This window comes from Myodes glareolus, chromosome 2 (assembly GCF_982192425.1).
Source record: "Myodes glareolus chromosome 2, mMyoGla1.1, whole genome shotgun sequence".
Lineage (NCBI taxonomy): Eukaryota > Metazoa > Chordata > Mammalia > Rodentia > Cricetidae > Myodes > Myodes glareolus.
Genome location: NC_142027.1, coordinates 53065660 through 53092715, shown reverse-complemented (window position 1 = coordinate 53092715; position 27056 = coordinate 53065660). Strand labels below are relative to the sequence as shown.

Below are 27056 nucleotides of genomic sequence, written 5' to 3'. Positions count from 1 at the left end.
CAATAAAAACAGTAAATTAATTCCCTATATCTTGCATGTATAATTCTGGGCATGCCATGCACGGCGGAGGCCGGCATCTGTGTAAAGAAAGGGACCATTCAGCTGTGAGATTGCCGTGAGCCACGTGTGCGTTCGCATCCAGCCGTAACCCTGGCAGAGATGCTGAGCTTTGTCTCACTTGTGGCACTGATGAGCGCTTCAGAGAGCTGGCGTTTTCCCTTACTAAAGAAACAGCAGCTCGTACAGGTGACGCGACTTGCCTGAGGTTAAAGACACGCGGCAGAGGGTCAGATGGAACTTGGTGCCATTTGGAGGAGGGAGTGGGGGATGTGAGCAAAATGCTGACTTATGCCTGAGCTCCTGTTCCTTCTTGTAAACTCCATGAAAGGCTATATGTGATGAAGCACAGGACGTCAAGGAAGTGAGAGTGAGCGCATCAGAGATCTTCCCCGCGGGCCTGAGCTGGAAGGGCAGTTTGCTTTGGAGAAGTTCTGATTTCTCTCTTATAATCTGCAGAAACAAGGGCACGCTTGATGACTAGTAGGGCTGTGACATCGTTCCAAGCACTGTGGCTCTCCACCCCCAGGGGGGAGGATTGTTTCATCCTGTGTTCCATTTCTCCTCCTAAAAAGGAAGGATTAATGAATGCTCGCTCATTGAAATTAGTGGCTTGCTTTGCACAGGACTTCCCTGGGCAGCCTTCTTCCATACAGTGTGTGATGGTTAATACTGATTAATAATTAACACTGTGAATAAATACGATGACAGTAGAATGGTCCTGTGAATTAGTTTCTTTTCCTGCCGTTGTGATAAAATACCTGGACCAACGTTACTGAAAGGGAGGAAATGTTGTTTGGGGCAGAGTTTGAGGTCTAGTCTACCATAGCAGGGAAGTCGGGAAGGCAGGAGTTCGAGAGCACTGATCCCATTGTGTCCATAGTCAGGAAGCAGCAAAAGGTGGAGGCTAGTGCTCCAGGCTAGTCGTATACAGTGTTACTACTGCTATGGTAAGACACCATGAACAAAAGCAACTAGGGAAGGAAGTACTCTATTTGGCTTGTGCTTCCACATCATCGTTCATCACTGGAGGATGTCAGGACAGGAACGTAAGCAAGGTAAGAACCTGGAGGCAGGAACTGGTGCAGAAGCCAAGGGAGGGTGCGGCTTACCCGTTTGCTCCTTATAGCTTGTTCAATCTGCTTTCTTATGGACCCCAGGACTACCAGCCCAGGCATGGCACCACCCACAATGGGCTGGGCTCTTCCCCGTCAATTATTAAGAAAATGCTCCAAAGGTTTGCCTATAGGCCGATATTAATGGAGACGTTTTCTCACTTAGGTTTCCTCCTAACAGATAGCTACAGCTAATGTCATGTTGACTACAGCCATCCAGCACAGCTTCCTTTCCTTGTGTTCAGTCTAAGACCCCATTCCAGAGAATGATGTCGCTCACAGTTAAGTTTGGTTCTCACCTCACTTAGCCTAATGTAGATAACCCCTCACAGGCATGTCAGAAGGCCTGTCCTGTTGAGCAGATATTAATTACTGATCAATATTAACCATCACACATTGTATGGAAGAGACAGTTAGGGAAGTCCTATTCAAAGAAAGCCACTAGTTACTCTGAACACCAAGACTTGCTTTGAAATCCCAATAGAGAAAATGTGGCATTCCTACGGACCTACACTGGCTTATATGATCACTTCAAACGTATACTCCCGCTCAAGGGCCACATTCTAAAGAGAATGAACAAGAGAGTAAGAAAAGTATTATACATAGGTGTTCTTATGTCTCAGCGGGATTTAGAGTCTATGTCACTGCCCATTTTTGTCCCATTTTGAAGGATATATATATATATATACATATATATATTATACACACACATACACACATATAATTATAATTTTCTGCGGGAGGAGTCAATGTTATGGATTTCATGAGAAGAGTCTGTGTCTCCTGGTGGGATCATCAAGTAACTTTGTATAGAACCAAGAAAAGTCATAGTAAGTCTTCCTACCTCTAAGCGTTCACTCCTTTCCTAATATCTAATTGACTTCTTGGATGATTTCTCAGTAAGAAGTATTGACAACTCAGTAAGTAGTGTTTAGATGATACTGCCCATAACCGTGTTGGTTATAGTCATGTCTAAGAACCTATAAAACAAAAAAATTGATCACTAAACGGCACTTTGATGGTTTATCTTCATTGTCCACTTAGCAGAATTTACCATCAATCACCCAGAATATGGACCTCTAAGCAAGTCTTGGGGGATTATCATAACATTGAGGTAGAAAGACTCACCCAGTATGGAATGTACCATGCCTTGGGCAGGGAATCTGGGATTGGATAAAGATGGTGAGGGTAAGCTGGGCACTAGCATTTAGGCATGCACTGCCCTCTTCCTGACTGTGAGCATGCGACCATCTGCTTCAGTCTCCTGGCGCTACAATCTCCCTACCATAATCAACTGGAACTTGGAACCATGAGCTAAATAAACACTTTCTCCCTTGATCTGCCTTCATTGGGGTAGTTTATGACGCAACAGGAAAGACATTAATACGGCACTTCCAAGTTATTGATCTTACACATGCAATAAAAGCCCAAGGGAAAACGTAAGCATATGATACTACCTTGTACTGTCTCTTCATATGCTAAGAGTATCAGAATGGCTTCTGACCCAAGAGCATTGAGATCAAACTTTTCTCAAAACAGACTTCTATGCCTTAATGCAGTTTCAACAAGTTTAAAAAGAAAAGGATATGATAAGAAAATACAGTATATTTTCTTATTTATTTATTTATTTATTTGGTTAATGACAAAGTACCAGCTGGAATGTTCTTCTACAGTCAAGGAGTAGGCTGTTGCTTCTTAATTAAACTTAGTTCCTATTTTTAGCTGGATTGTCTAGCCCTAGCTTGTTTTCCAGCAGTGAAGAAAGGGTTTCATAGTATGAAGTAAACTATATTCTAAAACTGGGTGTGTTAGTACAAGCCTTTGATCCTAGCATTTGGGAGGCAGAAGCAGACAAATCTCTATGAATTTGAATCAACCTTATGAGTTCTAGGACAAAAAGAAAAGGCAAAATAAACTATATAGTGAGATGCTGTCCAAATAGTGTATTCTGTTTTCCTACTTCCAAAAGCCCTGATTACTCCCTCATATAGCTGCCCATAACTTTCACTCATCCCCTGATAACCAAGGAAGCCAGAGCCCATCTGTTTCCCATCTCAATGATTAAGGCAAGAACAGCTTATCTAGGAGACATTTCCCAGAAGAAGCACAGCTCTTCTTTATATTCCCTGATGCGGGAGAATTGTCTGTATTCTGTCAATCATATTCTAATAAAATGCTGATTGGCCAGGCAGTATAGGCGGGAAAACCAGACAGGAAGTAGAGGTGATGCAATGAGAACAGGAGAATTCTGGGAAGCAGGGAGGTTCCTCTGCCATTCCTGTGCAGACCACTGAAGAGGCAGCATGTAACCTGCCCTGCTGAGAAAGGTACGGAGCCATGTGCTAACATAGATAAGGATAATGGGGTAACATAAGTTATAAGAGCTAATAAGTAGCCTGACCTAATGGGCCAATCAGTTTATAATCTTATGGAGTCCTGTGTGTGATTTTCCTTGGGGTATGCTGGTTGTGGGGTACCGGGTGGGACGGAAACCCCAACAAGCTGGCCCCCTCATGTTACAATTCCCGTTTACATAGCCTACTGCGGCAAAGGGGTAAGAGACAGCATTTTAACCAGAGAGGGTTTCATACCATAAATTTTCAAGTACTTGGGGACTCTGAGTGTCTTGCTATAGTTAAAGTGGAACTAAAATAATTTACACAGTGTGTGAGTGTGTGTGTGTGTGTGTGAGAGAGAGAGAGAGAGTGTGTGTGTGTGTACTTTGATGAAAGGTATCTTAATTTGACAAAGACAGTAGAAAATTCTACAAGAAAAATGCCACCAGGACTATTCCTGGATGCGGGTTATAGAAAGCCCACAACTTGTTTAATGTCTGGAATTAATTAGGATCCGTTTAAAGGAATGGCCTTGAAGACTTCTATTGATAGCATCCTCCGTGCTTTAAAATTGCTACAACATATTTAGATCATTTTTAGAAAAGTCCCACTACAAGAACCTTTGGCATGTAAACAATTCTTCAGTGATAATCTAAATCCATCTCGGGGGTGCTTAACTATATGAACTTCAGATGTCTTCAGCAACTCATGGCATGCTCAGCCATACAGCCCATCACCATCAACCCATTTTTAGGTGACATTATCAACAAAATTAGCTAATGGAATTTGAGGAGATTTATCCATGAGACAGTGACCTCAGTACCACTTGGTGGATTATGCACATGGCTGCACATATTCTTAACTCTCTTTTGCAGATATATTCCAACCACGTCTGGTTTTGCTTAATCTTTGGCTGTTTTCCCTAAATAGATTAACTGAGGTTATTACACATCCTCTTTCAAGCCCTAGCTGGTGAATCTCCAATAATGGTATTACCCTCCCTCAAATGCATTTGTATCAAAAGCCATCACTCCCCCACTTCCACCCAGGCCAAGGTCATAACAGTGTGCAGGAACCAAATGTTTTCCTTTTTTTCTATCACAGATCCAATAAGAAGGCATCTACAGAGTGCCTGATGCATGTTGGACTATGTGCTACGTGCATATTCAAGTATTTATGTTGAAAAATGTTCTCAAAAAAGGAGATCCGAGTCTCGTAGCACAGATAAACCAAAGAAGCAGTCATCACCGCATCATGTGTGGCTGTAAAGCCATCAGGGAATGAACACAGAACAGACAGGTTCCCAGTGGATGGATATTCAGGAAGACGGTTGGAGGAGCTGAGGTCTATGCAGGATGTCAAATAAAAATAAGATTAGGAGTCACATCCTTCACTTTTAAGAGCTCAGAATGGGAAGAAAATGCCACTTCCTTTTAGGAATTTGCCTAACTCTCCTAAAGTTACCAGAGTAGAGAGTTATGGTAGCCATGCATAAGGAGGCTTTGCTCCCTAGAGTGGAAAGGAAAGAAGGAAAGCCAGAGAGATGGTTTTAAAGAAAAAGTCAGAGAAACAAAGTGGAAGTGTTCCCTGAATTGGAGCTTTAATTGAGAAACAGTTTCTCCAAGCCACACCTCTCACATTCCCACTGACCAGAGTGACCTTCGCTTGGTAGACAGTCCTGTTATAAATCTGACCTCTCCTCCACTGTGCTTGAACTTTGTTTATCCTGGAACAACTTAAGACAGAAACAGTGGACAAACAGAACTGGAGAAATGGCAATGAGGGTGCCTGATACACAAGACAATATGGTTAGACCCCAGGGTGGTCCACCCAGAACTAAGCCTGGTGATCCACACTAACTGGTAAATCCAACTTTGACCTAGAACACATTTTCAACAGTGTCAGTCAGAACGGTAAATTCCATAGCTTTCAACCTGGACTACATGAATGACTTAGATGAACATTTATGGTCTGATTAAAAATTTTTATCCCCTTAGACGGTGTTGACGGTTCCTAAAGTAGAACCAATAGATTGTTGAATTGCCCCCCCCCCTTTTAGAAACAGATCATACATCAAACTTTTAATGGAGCGACTCGCATGCAGTTTTACTCTTTCGTCCAGTTTGAAACAAAGAATATACGCAAAAGTTAATTAGGGTAGATTTGGCTATCTAAATGTTTAAAACTCCTTTTACAAATACTATAAACATACATAAAAATAGAAATGGTGACCTAGGAAAGAATATTTGCCACACAAAGAACAGTCAAAAACTGACTGCTTCTAACTGAGTGATAACTAACCCATGCCTCTGGCTTTAGAGCCAGAGGTTGGATGGAAAGTTGGGACTTGAGTAAACTGGAAAATCACACAGAAGAAAGGTGCATGACCCATGATCATGAACATATAGAACTGGCAATAAAATGCATACAAACTGAAATAAAAGGGTAGTGTTTCCCATTTATTAAACTGGAAAAAGAACATTGAGTACTAAGAGGTATTAATGAGCATGTGGCATTGCTGCTGGAGAAAATGTCAGTTGCTGCAACTTAGTAATTCAGGACACTGGCGAAGGAGACAGTTCACTGGGTAAAAGTACTCACTGAGCTCGGTGGCCCGAGTCAAACAAAAAGCCAGCTCCTGTGGCAGGCACGTGTAATCACAGATCTCCTCCAGCAAGAGGGGAAGTGGAAACAGGAGAATCACCCAGAAGTTCCCGGGCCAGGATGGCCTGGAACACACAACATAAATGCAAGACAAGTTATTCTCTGACTGCTACCACAGTGGTATGACTAATGTATGTTTGGACTCATGCGAGCATACACACACATGTTAAATTAAAATAATGAAAGGATACATTAAAACCTATAAAGATGTCTTAATGTGGATAAGTTTTGATTCAACAAGGGATGACATTGTTCCAAGACTTACCCTAGTAATCTACTTTCACCAATGAAGCTCCACCTCCTAGAATTTCTACAACTTTCCAAGACTGGACTTCTCAGCTTGGAGCCAAGCGTCCAAAGCATATGAAGGTATTTCATATTCAATCCATAATAACTTCAATTTTTGAGCTAGCAAGCTTCAACTAAGGAATAAAGAAGAAAGTAGACTGTTTCCTAATTTTCTGAGAAATCACCATACTGAATTCAAAGGGGCTGTACCAGTTTGCACTCCCACCAGCAATGCAGGAGTGTTCCATTTACCCCATATCCTCTCCAGCATAAGTTGTCATCAGTGTTTTTGATCTTGGCCATTCTTACAAGTGTAAGATATAATCTCAGAGTTGTTTTGATTTGTATTTCTCTGATGACTAAAGATGTTGAACATTTCCTTAAGTGTCTTTTTGCCATTTTAGATTTCTCTGTTGAGAGTTCTCTGTTTAGGTTTATACTCCATTTTTTATTGGATTATTTGTTCTTTTGATGATCAATTTCTTGAGTTCTTTGTATATTTTGGAGATCAGACCTCTGTTTGATGTGGGGTTAGTGAAGATCTTTTCCCATTCTGTAGGCTGTCATTTTATCTTGTTGACCCTGTCCTTTGCTTTACAGAAGCTTTTCAGGTTCAGGGGGTCCCATTTATTAATTGTTTCTCTCAGTGTCTGTGCTGCTGTGGTTATATTTAGGAAGTGGTCTCCTGTGCCAATGCGTTCAAGTGAAATTCCTACTTTCTCTTCTATAACGTTCAGTATGGCTGGCTTTATATTGAGGTCTTTGATCCATTTGGTCTTGAGTTTTGTGCATGGTGACAGATAGGGATCTATTTTCATTCTTTTACATGTTGATATCCAGTTATGCCAGCACAACTTGTTAAATATGTTTTCTTTTTCCATTTGATATTTTTTGCTTCTTTGTCAAAAATCAGATGTTCGAAAGTGTATGGATTAACATCTGGGCCTTTGATTCGGTTCCATTGGTCCTCCTGTCCGTTCTTATGACAATACCAGGCTGTTTTCAGTACTGTAGCTCTGTAGTAGAGTTTGAAGTCAGGGATTGTGATGCCTCCAGAAGTTCTTTTATTGTACAGGATTGTTTTGGCTATCCTGGGTTTTTGCTTTCCATATGAAACTGAATACTGTTCTTTCAAGGTCTGTGAAAAATTTTGCTGGGATTTTGATGAGCAATGCATTGAATCTGTAGATTGCTTTTGGTAAGATTGTCATTTTTACTGTGTTACTTCTACCTACCCTAGAGCATGGGAGACCTTCTGGTGTCTCCTTCAATCTCTTTCTTCAAAGATTTAAAGTTATTGTCATTCAAGTCTTCCACTTGGTTAGAGTTACTCCAAGATATTTTATGCTATTTGTGGCTATTGTGAATGGTGATGTTTCTTTGATTTCTTTCTTGGCCCATTTATCATCTGTGTAAAGGAGGGCTACTGATTTTTTGAGTTAATCTTGTATCCTGCTATATTACTGAAAGTGTTTATGAGTTGTAGAAGTTCCTTAGTATAATTTTTGGGGTTGCTTATGTAAACTAACATGTCATCAGCAAACAATGAGTGTCTGACTTCTTTTCTGATTTGTACTCTCTGCCTGTCAGTCCTACCTATACTTGCTCCTGCCTTGCTATTGGCTGTTCAGCTGTTTATTAGACCAGAAGGTGTTCTAGACTGGCAAAGAATCACAGCTTTATAAAGTTAAACAAATGCAGCATAAACAAAAGTCACACACCTTAAAATAATATTCCCCAGCAACAAGCCCCTTTTTTAAAAAAAAAAAACTCACAAAACTCTAATTTGAGGATAATTTACAGATGTGCTATTTTAATCACTAAAAATGTAAGATGTTTATTCCAAATACTCTTAAAATAGTGCTTACACTGTGATGATGCAAACCCAGAGATGTGCTTAACTCAAGGACCAAAAAGAATTTCTGGGAAATTCTTAGGCTCTCTAAAACAAATCTATGCAGAAACAAAGACACTCCTGTTATTAATGAATGAAAGGGGATATGGGTACATCTTTTTAAAAATGATTAATCACAGATCTGGTAGAATGGCTCAGTGGATAAAGATGTTGCCAAACCAGATGACATAAGTTTTATCCTAGGACCCAATGAGAAGGAGGGAACTGACGCCAGCCAGTTGCCCTCTGACCTTCATATAGATGCCACAAACTCCATATGGTATTGTGGCATGCTCAAGCCTTGCTACACACACACACACACACACACACACACACACACACACACACACACACTCATGCACATGCACACACGCACATGCGTGCATGTGTGTAATAAAAATTAATTGCAACTGTGGCTTGATACGCCTTGCACTAAATTACATTTAGAAACATGATTCCCTTGCCTTGCTGAGTCTGACTTGACGTTAGCCTATTACAGAAACACGTCCCATTTGTTTTCATCTCCCTCACATTTACAGTGTTCTGCAGGGTGGTGGTGTTAAATTTAATTTGTCAGACTACATTTAATTTTATAAGAATCTGAATCCCTCTGCTGAATAAGCAAAAATTGCCTGGCACGGGCTTTGGTGATTCAGATTGAGAAGTCACAGCTGAACTAAAAATACGCTGCCAGGAGTATTTCCCCCCATTTTTCTCCCTTGTAATTTTAACGGTGCGAATGAAAGGGCTGTTTTCTCTGTAACAATGGTGTCCTTGTTAGGAAGGGCTTTAAAACACCGCTCAGCTATACTGACACTGCCTAATTAAACGCTTACTAGAACAAAACTGCCAGCAGTTCTAAATTCAAAGAATGCAACTCCACCTCATGGCAGATAGTAAAGGTGATCTCCCCCCAGTGTGTAGCTTCATTCCCATGTCGGGAACTCTTGTCCATCAGCCATTTTCTTGCAGAGAAGCATCATTAATCTGTAAGACTTACTACAATAGCGTATTATTTTCCTCAACAGAGGCTGCCATTGAGACTGCGTATTATCAAGGCAGCTGTCCAATTAAGTTTTTACAAAGGATTAGGGAGTCATATGAGTACCTAACAGCTGTGCCAGCTAGGATAAAGCAATGGCTCCCAGATCATATGTTTCTTGGGGTACAGAAGGAAATGATATATTCTTTACCCACACAGCAAGAAGTTAATATTTTAAGGGAAAATCAAATTAGAAGCAAAACCTCATTTAACTGAGTACAAGCATTGTGTGACTACAAATGGAGAATGAAAAGAGATATGAAATACTACCCATGTACTCAGGATGGCCACCATAGTCTCAGACGCATGGTTAAAACATGCAAGAAAACTGAAGGCTTCAATTAAAAAAGAAAAAAAAAATGAAGCACTGAAAAAACACTATAGGGATGTAGCTCAGTGGTAGAGAGCTTACCTAGTATGGGTGGGCCCTGAAAAGAGAGAAAGAGGAGCAGGGGGGCAGGGAAGAGAGAACAAGAGAAAAGAGAAAATACAAGCGACTCTTAATTCATGAGCTGTTTCATTACGTTGGCTGCTGCAGAAGTTTGAAAGAAAGAAGCATCACTGCCAGAGGCTAAAGAAGAAAGGCACACATTAACAGCTCACAATTCTAGCAAGGTATTTGGGAGGCTGAGGCAGGCAGATCTCTGTAAGTTCAAAGTCAGCCTCATCTACATAGCAAGTTTCAGGACAGCCAGAGTTACACTGTAACTCTCTCTCTCTCTCTCTCTCTCTCTCTCTCTCAAAAATAGATAGATAAATAAATAATCAGTGAAGACCTTAAAGACTAGTTGAAAGTGTGTGCGAAAATTTGGAGTAACCTAGGAGATCTTCTTCTACTTCAAGTTTCTTAAACTTACCTGATAAAAATGCTTATTTGATGAACTTTCTAAACAATGAAATTCTCCAAAATCTTCATCTCCCCTGCTACCAAAAGAAATATATGTGTGTGTGTGTGTATGTGTGTATTTGTAAGAAATATATAAATATATATTATTGTAAGTTAAGCAGTGATCTCAGCAAACAAAGCATTAAACAAATACTAAACATTAAAAATAAATGCAGAGTAATAAAAGTTTGTGTGTGTGTTTGTGTATGTATATGTGAGCATGTGTACATGTGTGTGTGTGTGTGTGTGTGTGTGTGTAAACAGAGACTTTTCATTCATTTCCTGGCTGCCCAGACCCGAATAATCACACAGAAACTATATTAGTTACAACACTGTTTGGTCTATTAGCTCAGGCTTCTTATTAACTAACTATAACATCTCAAATGAGCCCATTTCTATTAATCTGTGTATGTATCACCACAAGGCTGTGGTCTACTGGTAAGGTTCTGGGGTCTGTCTCCTTCAGCAACTACATGGCGTCTCTTTGGCTCCATCTTCTTTCTCTCTGTATCTTTGTTTGAACTTCCTGCCTAGCTATATTCTGCCCTGCTATAGGCCAAAGTAGCTTCTTTATTAACCAATGGTAATGAAACATATTCACAGCATATAGAGTGGAGTTCCCCGGTCAATCATGTGTGTGTTTGTATGTATGTGTAAGTGTATATGAGTGTGTGTATGTGTGAGTATGTATATGGGTGTGTGGGTGTGTGGGTGTGCATATGTGGTGTGTGTGTGTGTGTGTGTGTGTGTGTGTGTGTGTGTCTGTGTGTCTGTGTACAAACAGTAATTAACAGAACAGACCAGGCAGAGGCCAGAGCTAAAGAGCTATGCCCCAGTGTTTCTTACACAATGAACCTTAGAGAGATACCTTATATGGACTGCACTAAAAGTATTGAGGCAAATAGCCAACTAAACTGTAACTCTGAAGCCTTCATTGCCTGAGCATTACTGATTACCACTGCATGTTCAATTCATTTTGTAAAGCCTCTAACTGGAGACATGAACCATGAATCTTGAGGAGTCCCCTGTGGGTTGTGTAGCAAGAATGAGTGAAAACACTCAGTGCCTGGGAAAATGTAAACCAAGGAGATGGAGAGACTCCGCTGCAAGGAGGTGGGAGGAGAAGCTCTCAGCTGCACCTCAGAGCACACAGGGCGACGCTTATTAGATTGTGGTGGAACGAATGCTTCACAGAGGAATTGCGAACTGCCTTGGAGGACCTTGAAGAAAATCACTGAAAACCAATTGAGCCCTGAACAAACCACAGAAACAAAAACTGCCATATGGGGGATAATCTCACTGTTCAGTAGGGTGGAAGACTATACCCCCCCACCACCAAAGTGAGTTCTTAAGGGCCCTGTGCATTCCTCTGGTCTGTAGGTGTTTCTTTCTTCTTTTCTTTCTCTTTCTTCTTTCCCTCCCTTCCCTCCTTACTTCCTTTCCTCCCCCTCCTGTGTGCGTATATATGTGTGTATGTATGTATATGTATATGTATATATACATTTGTATGTTTTTAAAGAAAGAAATGTGTGTTGTCATATTCTAATGAAGTTTTAAATTCTGACAATTTTCTCTCACAAATACTCCACTTTTAAAGTATTGGATCCAGTAAGATGGTTCTGAAGATAGAGGCACTTATCCCTAAAACTATAACATGAGATTGAGCCCACATGGTGGAAAGACAGAGTCAACTATTGCAAGTTGTTCTCTGACCTCCACACATGCAAGTACACACACAAATAAATAAATAAATGAGAAAGAAATGTAAAAAATTAAAATATTGAATGTATGATTTAATTTTATAAACATCAATTTATGAAATGTAAGTAAAATAATAGGTTTTTCATTAATGGCTTATTTCTTGAGTTATAGAGTGCATTTGTTTTAAATAGCAACATCAGAATCTATCAGAAATTAAAATTTTTATTAAATTGTTGAAGGTAAAATTTTCTAAAGGCTCTATGTTTGTTTCATTTGGCTTGCTTGAGTTATGTTCTTGGTATAACTTAAAGAACAGATAATTTGACATTTTCCATGGATAAAATTGATAATGATGAGTCAATCACCTTGATAAAACGAAAGCTTTTTGATAATCTGTTAGAAGATATATGTAGGCAGTAAGGTTTGCCTGCTAACATTATTTTATCAATGTGAGGCCTGGGCAACTTTTAGTCTGTAAGCTTCAAATTCTTAGGAACAAATATATATATATATATATATATATATATATATATATATATATATATATAATTTTTTATTTTATTTTTTATGTGCATGAACATTTTTCCTAAAAGCATATCCGTACATACCACTTACATGCCTGATGCCAAGGGAAGCCAGAAACGGGCATTGGATCTCCTGGAACAGAGGTTACAGATTGTTATGAACTGTCATATGGGTTCTAAAAATTGAACCTGAGTCCTCTGGAAGAGTAGGCAGTGTTTTTAACTGCTGAGTCAGAGCCTTCTGTGATATTTTATGAAATAAAAGAAGAAAGGAAATGAACTCCTTTTCAGTGCTAATCAGAATACAAATGCAACAATAACACGTCGTGAGCTTGGTAGCTTATATGCAAGAGAAGTTCATTGCTCCTAGCTCTGGAGGTTGAGAAGTCCACAGAGGAAACGGTGCATGTCTGGAGATGTTATCTTCTCATGGGGTAGCAAGGCTAACTTGTTCTCTGGAATCTCTTTTATAAGGTACTAATCTATTCATGAGGGTCCCACTCTCATGACCAACCTAACTCCCAAGGGCTCCGGAGCTTAACATTCATGTTGTGGGTTCGGTTTCAATATTTGAATGTCAGGAGGACAAATTGCATATATGAGTGTGATACATCACATATCTAGTGCATGTGTTCCCATGCATGAACAGCAGGGATTATTTATTCAGCGTGTTTATTTACTATTTTTACCAATTGTAGTTTAAGATAACAAAGAAATGCCATCTACTGAATCCAGCATTGGACTTTATACACACAAATTTTAAGCAGGTTTTTGAGGTGTTTTGAACCCAAATTTTCAAGTAAAAACAATGTATCAAAGAAGCTAAATAGCTTTCAACGGTTAGAAACAGATGAAGCCAAATTTTGGACTTGGGTGTATTGCTGTCTAGAATTTTTATTTTTAATCAATGGACTATAGTTAAATGTCTCTCCAGAGAATTTTTGTGGTTATTGTTGGTTTATGATGTAAAATGGCAACAGTATGCTATTTTCCAGACAGAGAACTTGGTGTCAAATAGACAAGACAGTGGGAAGTCTCATGTGTTTAGTTTTCCTCTTTTCTTTTCTTTGCCTCTATAGTCAGTAAGCACAAATGTGTGGGGGTGTGCTTGCACATGTGTGTGAACCTGGAGGACCAAAGTCAATGGCCGGTGTCTTCCTCAATCCCTGTCCACACTATATGTTGTTTTCAACACAGCCTGCAGCTCACTGATTCAGCTATACGGGCTGACCATCAAGCACTAGGATCCTCTCGTCCCTGCCTAGTCTCAGTCTTGGGTTCTTTCTATATTTTTAAGGATATATTTTTAAATGTGTATTTGTGTATGTATCTTTGTGTATGTCACATATGTGATACCCTTGGGGCCTCAAGGATCACAAGATATGGTATCATATCTAGTTGCAGGTGGCTGTGAGCCCCCTGACGTGGGTACTTGGAGCTAAACGCGTATCTTCTACAACGGTAGAAAGTACTGCTGATGCTTCTCTCCAGCCCCCAAGTCTTGGGTTCTTTGTTGGACCCGAGCCGTTAACTCTTCTACAAATGCCTATCAAACCACAGGGTTCTCTCTGGTCCACACACATAGCTTATCTTGCCCACATTTAAGTGATACCAACTCGGACTTATGGCGTTAGTCCTTGTTGTATGCCTGCGCTAAGTTAATAAGCCTAGATAACAACTGGGAATGCTGAGCAAAGCTCCCTGGCTATTCCAAAACAGTTTCTGTCAGCAGAAACCACGCTTGCATTTTGAACACTTTTATTTTACCTTATTTGGAAATTTACAAAATGGAATCCAGAGATGCTTCCCCGAAAAAAAAGAGCCTAATGTTCACAAATCTTTGTTGAGATTAAAAAAAAAAAATAGAGTCCTGTTTTGAAGATGCTGAGAACAGGTCACATTAATAAATGCAATTTCTATTTTTCTGACAAAGCCAAGTAAAATTTCTAACTGTTTTTCAATGAAGAAAAGCACCAGCTCCAATAACAATAATAATAATATTAAGGCTTTGGTAACAAACTCGCAAGTGGAGAGGTTTTATTGAGCCGTTTCCTCAGTTATTAAGAAGCAGATTTGTGAGGGACCTGCAAGGACTCTCTTGCACTGGCCTCTGGAAAATAAGCTAAGAGGTAGAAAACTTGAGCTGTTTTTCTTTCTGTGAGTGTGCACAGTTTTTGTTTCCCTCATTGGAAACCCTCGGAGATGAGGAGGCCAAGAAGAATGCAAAGCTTCAGTCAGAGCCCTGTGACAACGCAGTGACCCTGACTTTTCCCTACTTCGGGCTCAGCTGTTTTAGCCTCTGAGAAGCCTGCTTGTGAGGACCTGAAGGTGGGCCAGGATGCTGCCCGGGAGCTTTAAAAGTAAGCCTATGTTCATCCTAATTTCACTCAGCTACTGTTCCCTTTGATGTAGAGCTAATTTATCTGACTCCTCCCTCCCCCATCCCGTTTTTTTCTGTGGCATAAAAAACAATTAGAAGCCAATCACTCACACCGCAAATTGAGCAAAGCGTCCCAAGAACAGAAACGGGCTCTAGGCCCACATGGTGGGAGCAGGGTTCAGCTGGCTCAGTACAGCTTCCATTCAGAAGGGCCCAAACTCTGTTGATGAAATCTATCACACAAGACAAGACGCGGGCAAATCCTTCGTCCTAAAAAGGACAGATCTCAGAAGGGTAGAGTGGGGAGAATGAGTCACTAGCAGCTGTTGAGAACCATAGCTAGCCTCTATTTTTGATTTAGCGCTCCTTTATTTACCTCCAAGGCCAATTGACTGGCTCATACCTAGACTGCCAAGGCCCGAACTCAGCGTTTCAGACACCACAGACCTGAGCAGGACTAGGGGACCTTTCTAGCAAGTTCCCAGGTGACATTGCTCAGAAATACCACACTTCAGGCAATACTGTGGAGAACCCAAGGCCAATTTATTTACATAAGAAAGCAACAAGACATTTAAAAAAAAAATGTTTTCCGTGGTATGCAGAAAGGGCACTGCTGACAGATGGGGTAAGATGTCATCACAAGGACAAACTTTATCCAACAAAAGACTGCCCCACCTCACCCGTCAAATTCTGTCCTGGGGGAGCCAGTTCAGTGTGTAGGTAACAGGGTCCCATTAGCTTTGGACTTGAGATCTCAGTCCACTGTCTAAGATGATGACTCTTCTCTAGCCAGCCACTTTTCTACAGGGCAAGCTTACCAAAATGAGATTGGAAATGTGATACATCACTCCTACCAGGGTGTCACACATATCAAATGAAATGGTTTACGAGCTTTAACGCAATGGCTCAAGCATTAACACCCCCCCCAACAATGAGGATTATGTCATAATTAAACTGGCAGTACCTTGACAGTGTTGTGTAGCCAACACATAGTGTTTTTAATACTCGGCAAAGACTAAGTTGTTATCCCATTTTCAGATTTTAGAAACTGAGGAGTTAAGTTCCTTAATTAAGGAGGAACTGAAGATGTACTCTTGGGGACTCTGTGGCCACCAGTGTCCTCCCCGGCAATGCGATCGGAACCAGATCTAGACAACTCTCCCTCCCAAGAACCTGGCCACATGACTCAGAGTAGAAGGCGGTATTATTTCTCCAGGCCTCCTGGAGTCTCTCTCAGCCCCTTCTGGCCACATACTGCTGTGTGCTGTTTGTGTCTGAAATGGAAAATTTCTGTAATACAATACCCAGCTCTGATCCCCACAGACTCTCAAATAATCCTATTTTTTTTTTCATTCTAATTCTTTGCTTTGGGTTAAAATATGACTTCATGTCCCGGCACTCTCAGCAGATTCATAAACACCACAGAATTCAAACCTGTCTGGTTCTTAAGAAGTCTAAGGAATTAATTTTGCTTTTCTGGAAAGGGAGAGCAATGAACGAGGAAAGAGGAGAGAAACAGTGCCGGGGCCATTGCTCTGAGCACCTCTTCTTCATCCTCAGCACAGGGAAGATACTCAATCTCCAACAACCCCCACCCCATAGCCCAGAGAAAGTCAGGAAGCCATAGCTGCCGTTAACTTTAGGACCAACCCTAAAATGAGTGTTGGGCAATGGAAATCTTTTGAAGTCACTCACCTCCTATCTCTCTTCCTTTCTCGAAGATCAACTCTCCACATTATGATGTGGTCCTGGCCCTGTCTGTCCCCATCAGTGAACTCCAATGTGTTAGCACTTCTTATTGGCCTGAAAAATTTGAACTTGAGATCCTGGCCTAGTTACTTAAAGTGACAATATTTTTACTCTCTACAAGGCAGAGTCATCATTATAAGATCAGAAATGTGATACACCTAATCTCATTAGATTGTCATAAGTATCAAATGGAATCATTTTCAGGAAACTTTGTTATGGTGGTTCAAGTGCAGTACAGGTTCGATACATGCCAGCAATAGGCATTAATTAAACTAACATTATATATCGGTACTATAAAGCCATCACATAATACTTTTAGTGCTCCACAACATCTGAGGCTTTATACTCTCCATCTTTCTCTTGCTGCAAGAAAGGGAGTCAAGCTGGGATCTGAATCTCATCTCCCCAGATTCCCATGTTGAAATCCTAGCCCCTTCAAGGCTGTAGTATTAGCTGGTTTGTGCCCTTGTCACATAGATACACACTGAGCAGGCCTCTTCCATAAGCCAGGAAAGAGACGTCCTCACCAGTCCGCAAGTTTGCAGGAGCCTTGACTTTAGACTTGTCATCCCCCAAACCTATGAGAAATAAAATTTCTGTTGTTTCTATGGTACCCATCTGGGATGTATCCTTATGACAACCCTGAACAAATCTGCTTAAGAAAATATAATACCCTATAGACAGGAAAAAGATTGATCTTCTGGCAGCAGTATAGCACTGGCATTGGACACACCTGAACTTGACCCTGATGCGACTTCTCAAGTTGCCTGGCCTTGCGCAAGTTTTGGAATGTCTTTGAAATCCAGCTTTCTGTTTGCATAGTGGAAATAACAGATCCAACCTCATAGGGTTACAGGGAAGACATAATGCAACAATGTTTGGAAAGTACTTGACTTCTGGTCTCTAGCCCAGAAATGGATTCTCTTCTGTGACAGAAAGTACCCCTGACCCCCACTGCTCTATTCGGTGGAACTGACTAGAATAATTGCAACATCTGGATTCTTACCCAAAAAACTTTTTTTCAATAACAGAGTACAAGGGAAAACAGTCTAGCCCTTTGCATTTTTTGTCTCTTGTGTAAAGCATGCCTCCATGTATGATTTATAAATTGATGTGTGGTTATCGATTTAGGGACGGGGGTGTCTTGGACCTAGACCTCTTCAAGTTCAAAAGCAATTGCACTTTCGTCCCCTGTAGCTAATGGATGCCACAAGAGAATTTTGTCTGATGTCATAAGGCAGTAGGATCAAAGTAACCCCCCAACACTCACGTTTCCATTTCCAGAAGGTTTAAAATTGTGTGCTGAGGCAGCTGGCAGCACTCTAAATTCCAGGGATCAGTTTGTTTCCGATTGTCATAAAACTGGGCTGCAGTGATTCCCTCAATAAAGGTGCAGGCGTCCATCAGAGGGGCTTGGACCTCAGGGCAGATTTGAGAATGGTACCTACACTTGGACCCTCACCTCCCATTCTTTGATGACTCAGACTTCCTTTACCAACTCTTAATTTATCCTTGCTGAGTGAGAACATGCTAATCCCCCAGTGATGTCATTCTATGAGGAATTTCTCAGTCTCAGCTGCTGAGAGTTGAAAATTCTTCACAGGCCTCTCCTTTCCAGGGCCCAGAAGAGCATACATAGCAGAGACACTCCTATCAAAGTCTGAAGCTTGACTCCCAAGCAAGTTGGAATTCAACTTTTTCTGCAGAGCCATGAGGCACCCTTAGCCTTTGGCTCATCCCACCACACCAATGTTTTGAAGCTTCTCAGTTCTGATTAATGTGCTTCCTGAGAAGTGGGAGAAATGAGTGAGGCTGCCATTCCAAATGCTGGGTGAGGGAGGTACCCAGACACAGGTGTAGAAAGCTATGGAAAGTGGTAGCTTTTGTAGAATACTCTGCCTTTCCTCCAGGCCACTGTTTTCTTCTGGAAAAATACAATTGCAAAAGAGATTTACAGGTAAAGTCCATGTACAAAGTTATTTTTCAGTTGAGAAAATGAACCTCAGATGTCAGGAAGAAAACATACATCCAGAAATAACTTTTGTGTTAGTTGCCCATAAAGAGGAAAACTAATTTAATATCCAGTCTGTGCTATTTTAATTCTATCCCTTGGATATAAAATTAAGGCTTAAAAGCAAGAGATTCTAAGTTCTCTTCTCTGCTTCCTAAATCACTCTGCTGTGTTAGTCACCTTCAGACTTGAAGACCAGAGTCAGCCAAAAGTCATTGGCTCTCCAGAAACTGAAGCTTGGGGAGAGGGGATTCCATTCTTTGAAACGAGAAGAAGTGAATGAGGAAAAGGGAATGAATGAAGAAGAATACACTTTAATATTTCCTTGTTCTTCTTGCTTCCTCTCCACATGCAGACACACTCTCACACACAAGCATAGATATGCTCTACACATATACTATCCCACATACATTCACAGATAATCTCTCACACATATGGACAGATATGCTCCACATATAAAATCTCTTGCACACATGCACAAATATGTTGTACACATACACCCTCTCACACACATACACAGATATGCTCTACATATAAACCTCTCACACATATACACAGATATGCTCTACATATAAACCTCTCACACACATGCACAGATATGGTCTACACATATACCCTCTCACACACATGCACAGATATGCTCTGTACATTTACCCTCCTACATGCATTCACAGACACCTCTCATACACATGTACAGATATACTTTGTGCATATATCTGTACATTTACAAAAAAAGAAAAGGAATGAATGGGATGGGAGGATGAGATTATATGTAGATTATTACTTCTGAGCTATTTTTATAGACACTTTTCAATTTTCATTGATATAGATTCTTATATATTGATACAAATTCAAATTGTATTTGCAATATTGAATATGCTCCTATTTCTGTTACAATATTGGTGCACCTATGCAAAGTTGTTCTGTCATATTGTATGCATGCATGTTTCTACCTCTACTTAAGATATTTTGAAATTGGGAATTGAAAAATATTTTGAATATTGTGAAATTTTAGGATATATTTATCATATTGCACTATTCATTTCTACCTCTGATCAAGATACTTATATATTGTTTACACTTTGAGGTCAATGTCCTGATTTGCTGCACATTTGTTTAAAGATTTTTTAAATTTTTTAATATGAAGCTTTAGTCTTTAAGCTATATAAGTACTAAGAATTAGAGGTCAATAGCCATAAATGTTTGTAATACTTATAGTTAGACTAGTCAGGTTCTTTAGATTCTTAGAACTTGTATTACACATAGATAGGTAATCTTTAAATACTTCAAAGAACTGTAGAATGAATATAGCATTTAAATAACTTAGGATTCTGTTGTCATGAGACATGATTGCTCCTGGCAGCACTGATCTATTCCTGAGAGAGTGTTAGACACTGAAGACACTCTTCTTGGAGCTTGTTTTCTTCTTGACAAAACTGGCCTTTGGACAAAGAACTGCTCCTGCCTCAACTACTGACAAAATGCATGGTATTCAACTGTATAAGCAAGATACAAGCAAAAATGACTGTCAAAAGCTGCCAAGACAAGGTTAAGACAGTTTTTCAAATTTTCCTGCCTCTGAAAATGGTCTGTCAGATACTGTAGGCCTTAGCCAAAGTTGGTTACCTCAACATTTCAAATGAGACTTTGGGTGATTGCCCAGGTAGCCAGTTGTCTCTGTCATTTCTTGAACCTTTTGGAAGTTGCTTAATTGCACTTCCAATTAACTCAGATAATATTATTTCCCTTCTCAGGTCTTTGATGGGGTTGAAAATTAGATAGTCATAGTTACTTTCCTCTCATGAGTTAGTCAAGCTATTTTTAATATAAGACTTAGACTCTTTAGGATAGGATAACTATTGAAACATTTAGCATATGTTTCTGTCAGGGAACAGCCTCAACAAAAATACCTCTTGCCAGGGTAAAGGGGTGTGGATTAGAAATATAGTAAAGTATATGAAGATGCAAATGAAAATAATAAAATGGAGAAACATATAGGATAATATTGGGAGGGCACTTTTGTGATCACTGAAAACTTGCCTGCATTTAATTTCCAACTGCTTAAAATACCCCTGACCCCAAAAGGTAGGAGTAAGACAAAACACAGCATTAACATGATACAAAGAAATGAACATACCAATTGAAAGCCATGGGCTACAGTCATAGTTAAACATTCTGTTGCTAGAACAAAACAAGTCACACTTACACCCTAGACCAAAGTATTTCTATGGGCAAGCCACTTCCTGGGTAGAATCACAAGTTATTTCCATAAAAGGAACTGGAACTTAGTTGGACCCTTAGACTCTTGTTTGAGGTAGGAACAAATCTACTTCTCTATTCCTGGAGCACAAGGTCTAGGAATTGGCCACACCTGTTGACAATAACCTTGAGAGGTCAGAACTCTCTGGACGTCTAGGTGGGGCCTTTGTTTGTGGGAGAAGCACAATATCCTTGAAGGAACTAGAAACAAGTCCCAACTCTCTGACTTTTGGCCTTTTGGGGCCTCCACATGTTTCTTGTTTAATGTTGTTCATATTGTTTGTAATTCTAATATTTATGTATGTTTTTGCCTCTTCTTTTCCTTGAACAATACTTGATATTTGTTCTTATTGTATATAGTTTTGTATTAGGCTTAGAATTCTCTTATTAGACAAAATGGGGAGGTGTTCTGGGAACTCCCTCAGCCAATAACCTTTAAGATACTGGCCCACTTTGGGTGTGGTCTCATGTACTATAAGTGCAAACAAAGAGCATGCACAGCTCTCTTTTCTGCTGGATTCAGTTCCAGTTCCTAGTGCACACAAAGTTCAAAGGACTGTGGATTGCTACCCTTACTGTGAGCTTATCCCTAAATAAGTAAACCTTTGTTATACTCCATTTCAGGATATTGTGGAATTCTTTGGTACTACTACATATACCCCCCAACACGCATTCACAGACACCCACTCACACATAAGAACAAATACCCTCTGACATGCTTATGAATTGGCATACACATACATACTACAGAAGGGAAGAAGAGTAATTCCAAGTGTTATGATAAAACTAAAATGGTACCATTCTCTGAGTGGCTGTAGCAGGCAGCAGGTAGCAGGCCATGAAGGCAGCCATTCCTAGCAGGCAGCAGGTAGCAGGCCATGAAGGCAGCCATTCCAGGCAGGGAGCTATGCGGTGGGTGAGAGACAGAAACCTATTAGGCACACCATGCAGAATGAAGTTGGATATTGATTTAGTGGGTTATAGAGGGAAAAAGAAAAGGGGGAAAGTGGGGAAGGGAGAAGAGCAGAGAGGCAGAGAGAGAAAGAAGACAAAGAAGAGGGAGCGGAGAAGTGGGGAGAAAAGAGAGAGGCAGAAGCTACCTCTTCTGGAGAGAGCCAAAAAGGAAGTCTGGAAGTAGAAGGAAAATATGCTTGCCCTAGCGGACTGGGGAAGGAGTGGGCAGGGCTTGTCTCTTAAAGGGACAAGATAGACCATTACATTCCTTTCTCTTTTTTTTAAATGTTTAATTATTTACTTTGCATACAGTGTTCTGCCTGAAGAGAACACCAGATCTCATTACAGATGGTCATGAGCCACCCTGTGGTTGCTGGGAATTGAACTCAGGACCTCTGGAAGAGCAGCCAGTACTCTTAATCTTGGAGCCATCTCTCCAACCTCCCATCTCTTTTTTATAATAAAAAGGCAGGACATTAGAAACAACGGGTTAAAGAAACTGGGGTGGTGGATTCTCAAGGCTGCTTCCTGTTTATTTGTGGGCATCATCTTGGCAGGAGAACCTGAGAAAGCTGAATGCTGGTCACATCCTGGCGTAGCTGGTCTCTTTGCTCCTGTCTGGTGTTTGCATTATGGAAATGTCTGGTGTCTCTTACACCTGTTTAAGGTATTGGCAGAACAGAGGACAATGTTAAGTTTAGGAGAAACAAAATTTTAGGACCATGGAATTGAGAGGGGTGTATCTGACTAGTTTAAGGTGAATCCTTTAGTTCATCACCCTGGAACTCACAAGAATTTTGGGGGGTTGTAAATATGTAAGTTTTAAACGGCAGGATATTTATTTCCGAATGACTGTGACAGATTTTTTTTTGCATAATGAAAAATATCTTTAAGAATATGAAAGGCAGCATGAGAAAAATTTTGTTATCTTGTATTTGTCCTCACACCTTTATAACATGGAGGTACATACCTTAATAACTTGTAGTTGTATTTTACTGAAATTTGGTGAGGTTGTCCTTTTAAACTGACAAAACCTTTCAACTGTCAAACTGCAGCACAGATCTTTGAGAAGGAAAAAATTTTATTTGAGGAGTTACTGATCAAAAAATGACAGATAACTTACTTGGTTGGCAGCCAGGCGGTGGCGGCACACACCTTTAATCCATGCACTCAGGAGGCAGAGGCAGGTGGATCTCTGTGAGTCCAGACCAGCCTGGTTCTCAAGAGCTAATTCCAGGACAGGCTCCAAAGCTACAGAGAAACCCTGTCTCAAAAAACAAAATAAAACAAAAAAACCCAAGATTTTCTGGGTGGTGGTGGCACACGCCTTTAATCCCAGCACTCAAGAGGCAGAGGCAGGTAGATCTTTGTTACTTTGAGGCCAACCTGGTCTACAAGAGCTAGTTCCAGGACAGGCTCCAAAGCTACAGAGAAACCCTGTCTCGAAAAACCAAAATAAATAAATAAATAAATAAATAAATATAAAAAACTTACTTGGTTGGCACCTAGAGCTACTCCTCATGATCCTTCATGGTCACTGAGGGTCATGTTTGCCTTTTGCTGTTTAGCACAGGGTCTACCAGGCACCAGAAGATCCTGTGGGCTAAGGAATCTGTAGAAAGACAAGCCTATTTTGATCTGAGCAGCTAGGCTGTTGATTCTGGTGATTCTGTCTACTGTCTGAAGATCTTCAGTTAGATGAAAGGCAGTTTTGCCCAGTGGTCAGTGCTTGGCAGTTGAAGTGAACTGTGGATGGACGTTGTTGTGTGCCCATTTGTCTTCTGTCTTCTTTGGAGGAAGTAGAGTGCTGCTGCTAGGAGCTGACCTGTCTCTTTTTCTTATGAAAAGTTTTTTAATAATTAAATATTTAAATGCCATATTCCCCAGATTTCTGAGCAGTTGAAGGCTGCTTACTGGGTATAGATAAGTTTTAGAATCTACCTGGAGAGCTGGGCCCAAGTTTGACTGTACTGGCTCACAAATTAACAGGTAAAGCAGGTTTGGATTAAGAGACTTAAAAGTACATGCCAATTTAAAACATGAAACTTATTGCTTTTGTAGTCTGGAATGAGATAAAATGAACAAACAATTATAACATTTAACAATAAACAATTTAAGTTAATGTATGCACACACACACACAGAGTGAACAGGAACTGGGCAAAATGGGTGCTTTTGGTAAGCCCTACCAAAGGCATTCCTGTGCATAAAACACACACGTGACAGAGTCAGCACTGAGGGACCAGGCAGAGAATACCTCAGTAAAGATGGCGGGACATGGTCACTTGACCTGGCTCTTAGTTAAGATGGCCGTAAAGTTACCTGACCTCAGTTAAGATGGTGGTAAGGTCACCTGACTTCAGTCAAAATGCAGTGGTCACGTGTTGTATGGAGAAGCCACGTTTTTTGAGCCATAGGAGTTTTAGACATAATAACAAGAGAGACCTAGTGGTATGATCCATCCTGTTGCCAAGCCACCATGCCACAAGATACACCACAGGCCATGGCAGGGAACAAAGACTGGGATTGAAAACAGCTGTCTCACGACTCTGACTGACTAATCTTGTCTGTTCTGTGGCATTAGCAGTAGTGGTAGCAGGGATAGTTTGAGGAAAAAGTGGAGCCGATGGGACACTGGCAGAGCATTCACAGGTGGGTAGCTGATAGTTTGACGGTTTATACCATAGCTGAAAATGTGAAAACCCACAAACAGAGAATGAACACCACAAGGCCTATAGAAGGATGTCTTCTCTCTATAGGTGGAGTATTAAACCCTCACTGGCTCCAGTCTGGACAACTTGGAAGCCAGAGGCTAGAGGCTTCCCTGAGTGGTCTCTCATGGTGGGGACCACTTATGAGCAGTCCAAAAGAAAGAAAAGAAAAGAAAGAAAAGAACAGGAAAGAAAAGAAAAGAAAAGAAAAGAAAAACAAAAGAAAGAAAGAAGAAAGAAAACTCCGAGGGACCCAGCCTCCAAACCGAATGCACCACACAGCGTGTGCGATGCTAGTGCGGGAAGACCAACCCAGTTAGTCTGGTCACAATTTTAGCTATGGGAAGCAACAAGAGATGAATGTCAGCAAAGGGCTCAACTGCAGCTGTGGAGGCTGTGGTTGGCTGACAGGAAGGGGAAAACTCAGCACCGAAGCTGCTGGTGTGTGTAGAGGTCAGGTTTAGGCAGATAGAATGCAGAACTGTTGTGAAGAAACCTGGTTCCAGAGCCCAGGGTTCCACACATCCTTACCTGGGCTGCCTTTGGGTGGGAAGAAACATGGAGAGAGCCTGGCCTAGTCAGCAGCACCAAATGTTATGGTAAAACTAACACAGTACCATTCTCTGAGTGGCTGCAGTGGGCAGCAGGCCATGAGAACATGGCGGACCATGAAGGCAGCCATCCCAGGTAGGGAGCCACGTGGCGGGTGAGAGAGAGAGACCTATTAGGTATGCCATGCAGAGTGAGGTTGGATATTTATTTTGTGGGTTAAGGAGGGGAAAGAGAAAGGGGAAAAGGAAAGAAGGGAGAAGAGCAGAGAGGCAGAGAGAGAAAGAGAAACAGAGAGAGAGAGAGAGAGAGGGAGAGGGAGGGAGGAGGGGGAAGGGGTGAAGTGGGGAGAAAGGAGAGAGTCAGAAGCTGCCTTTCCCGGAGAGAGCCGGAAAGAAAGGAGGTCAGGCTGGAAGTAGAAGGAAGATCTGCTTGCCTCAGCAGACAGGGTGAGGGATTGGGTAGAGCTTGTCTCTTAAAGGGACAAGACAGACATTACACCAAGCCTGAGCCCTGGCAGTCTTCTATTTGCTATGCTTACCATTTTCCTTATATTGTCATTTTCTGTAAACTGAGGCTGATCATAATATTTTTATCATAGCAAAGATGTAGGATCAAATAAAACAACAAAATATATTCTTTTGTAAACCATAAAAGAGGAATTTAATAACTTGGTTCATGGGGCTGGAGAGACGGCTCAGTAGTTAAGAACATTGACTGCTCTTCCAGAGGTATTGAGTTCAATACCCAGCAACCACATGGTGACTCACAACCATCCATAGGAAGAATTAATGCCATCTTTTGGCATAAAGTCATACTTGCAGATAGAACACTCACATAAAATAAATAAAGAAATAAATCTTAAAGAAAAATACCTTGGTTCAAGATCCTTCTTAAGGACCAAGTGAAAGCAGAGGACCCTCTCTGAAATTTCCATGTGCAAACACACATGTCTCACAGATAGTTTTAGAGGTCTTTCAGACCCTTTGTAGACCCCAGTTTAACACTTGCTATCAAAGTCCTTATTAAATATCAAATACTCCGCCCAGAAAAGTGTATTTTCATGCCATGAGATACTTTAGAATAAGGCAGCCATTTATCTGGTTAACCTTTCCTGGGCCATTGCTAGATAGCAGGAGCTGCAGGGACACAGGCATTATTGGCTTCGAGAAGTTAATGGTCAAGAAGAACCAGGGCAAAGAGGCCTTCTCACAGTGACGTCACCTAAGAAGTTTACCTCACTTTGGCATCTGGCCTTCTCCCTGTCTCTCTCTGCTTTCTCTGGTTGCAAAGGGCTTGGGAATGACAAGCGAAGAGCAGCTGTGTTCAACTTGGAATTCTCGAGTCTCCTGACCTGAAGCCCTGCCATCGATGGCAAGGCATCTGTAAACATCTGTTGCTTGCCATATCTCACTGCCCATTGCAGAGAGTTGCCATGAAATTGGCAAATCAAATGTCTGGTGACACACAAAGAATTTTGGAAAGGCATTTTCACTGCGAGCAGAAGTTGCGCTGTCTTTCTTTTTTCTTTTTCTTTCTTTTTTTTTTTTGTAATTTTCCTGGAATTCAGTTTCAAGCAAGTTGGACACAATCTAGAGGGCAAAAACATATTTTTGCTATCTGCAAACCCAAATGATAATCATGACTTCTGGGTTTAATTGTTGTAGAATTAAATGGCAGAGTTTAAACGCAGGGTGAAATCTCAACAGTCCTCATAATTTGCTCACCTCATTCTCCACAACTCTGCCTTTGCCACTGCCAGAGGCCCACGGATGGCTTCTGATGGGAAATACTCTGTGGCTGACATTTCCTAAATCACTGTGTTGTGGTGAGGTGGGGGAAGTTGGCTACTAAGTTTCTACAGAACTAGTCAATTCTATAACACCTCAAGGTTCATTTTTAAACTTTGTGATTCAGTTTGAGATGAAGTGGATGAT

At 40.9% G+C, this 27056-nt stretch overlaps 1 protein-coding gene across 12 annotated transcripts in view; it reads left to right on the top strand.

The window, feature by feature from the left end:
- The window catches only part of Phldb2 (pleckstrin homology like domain family B member 2), a 220684-nt gene that overhangs the window by 7670 nt on the left and 185958 nt on the right, over nucleotides 1-27056 (top strand). The gene's annotated exons all lie outside the window — the stretch shown is intronic.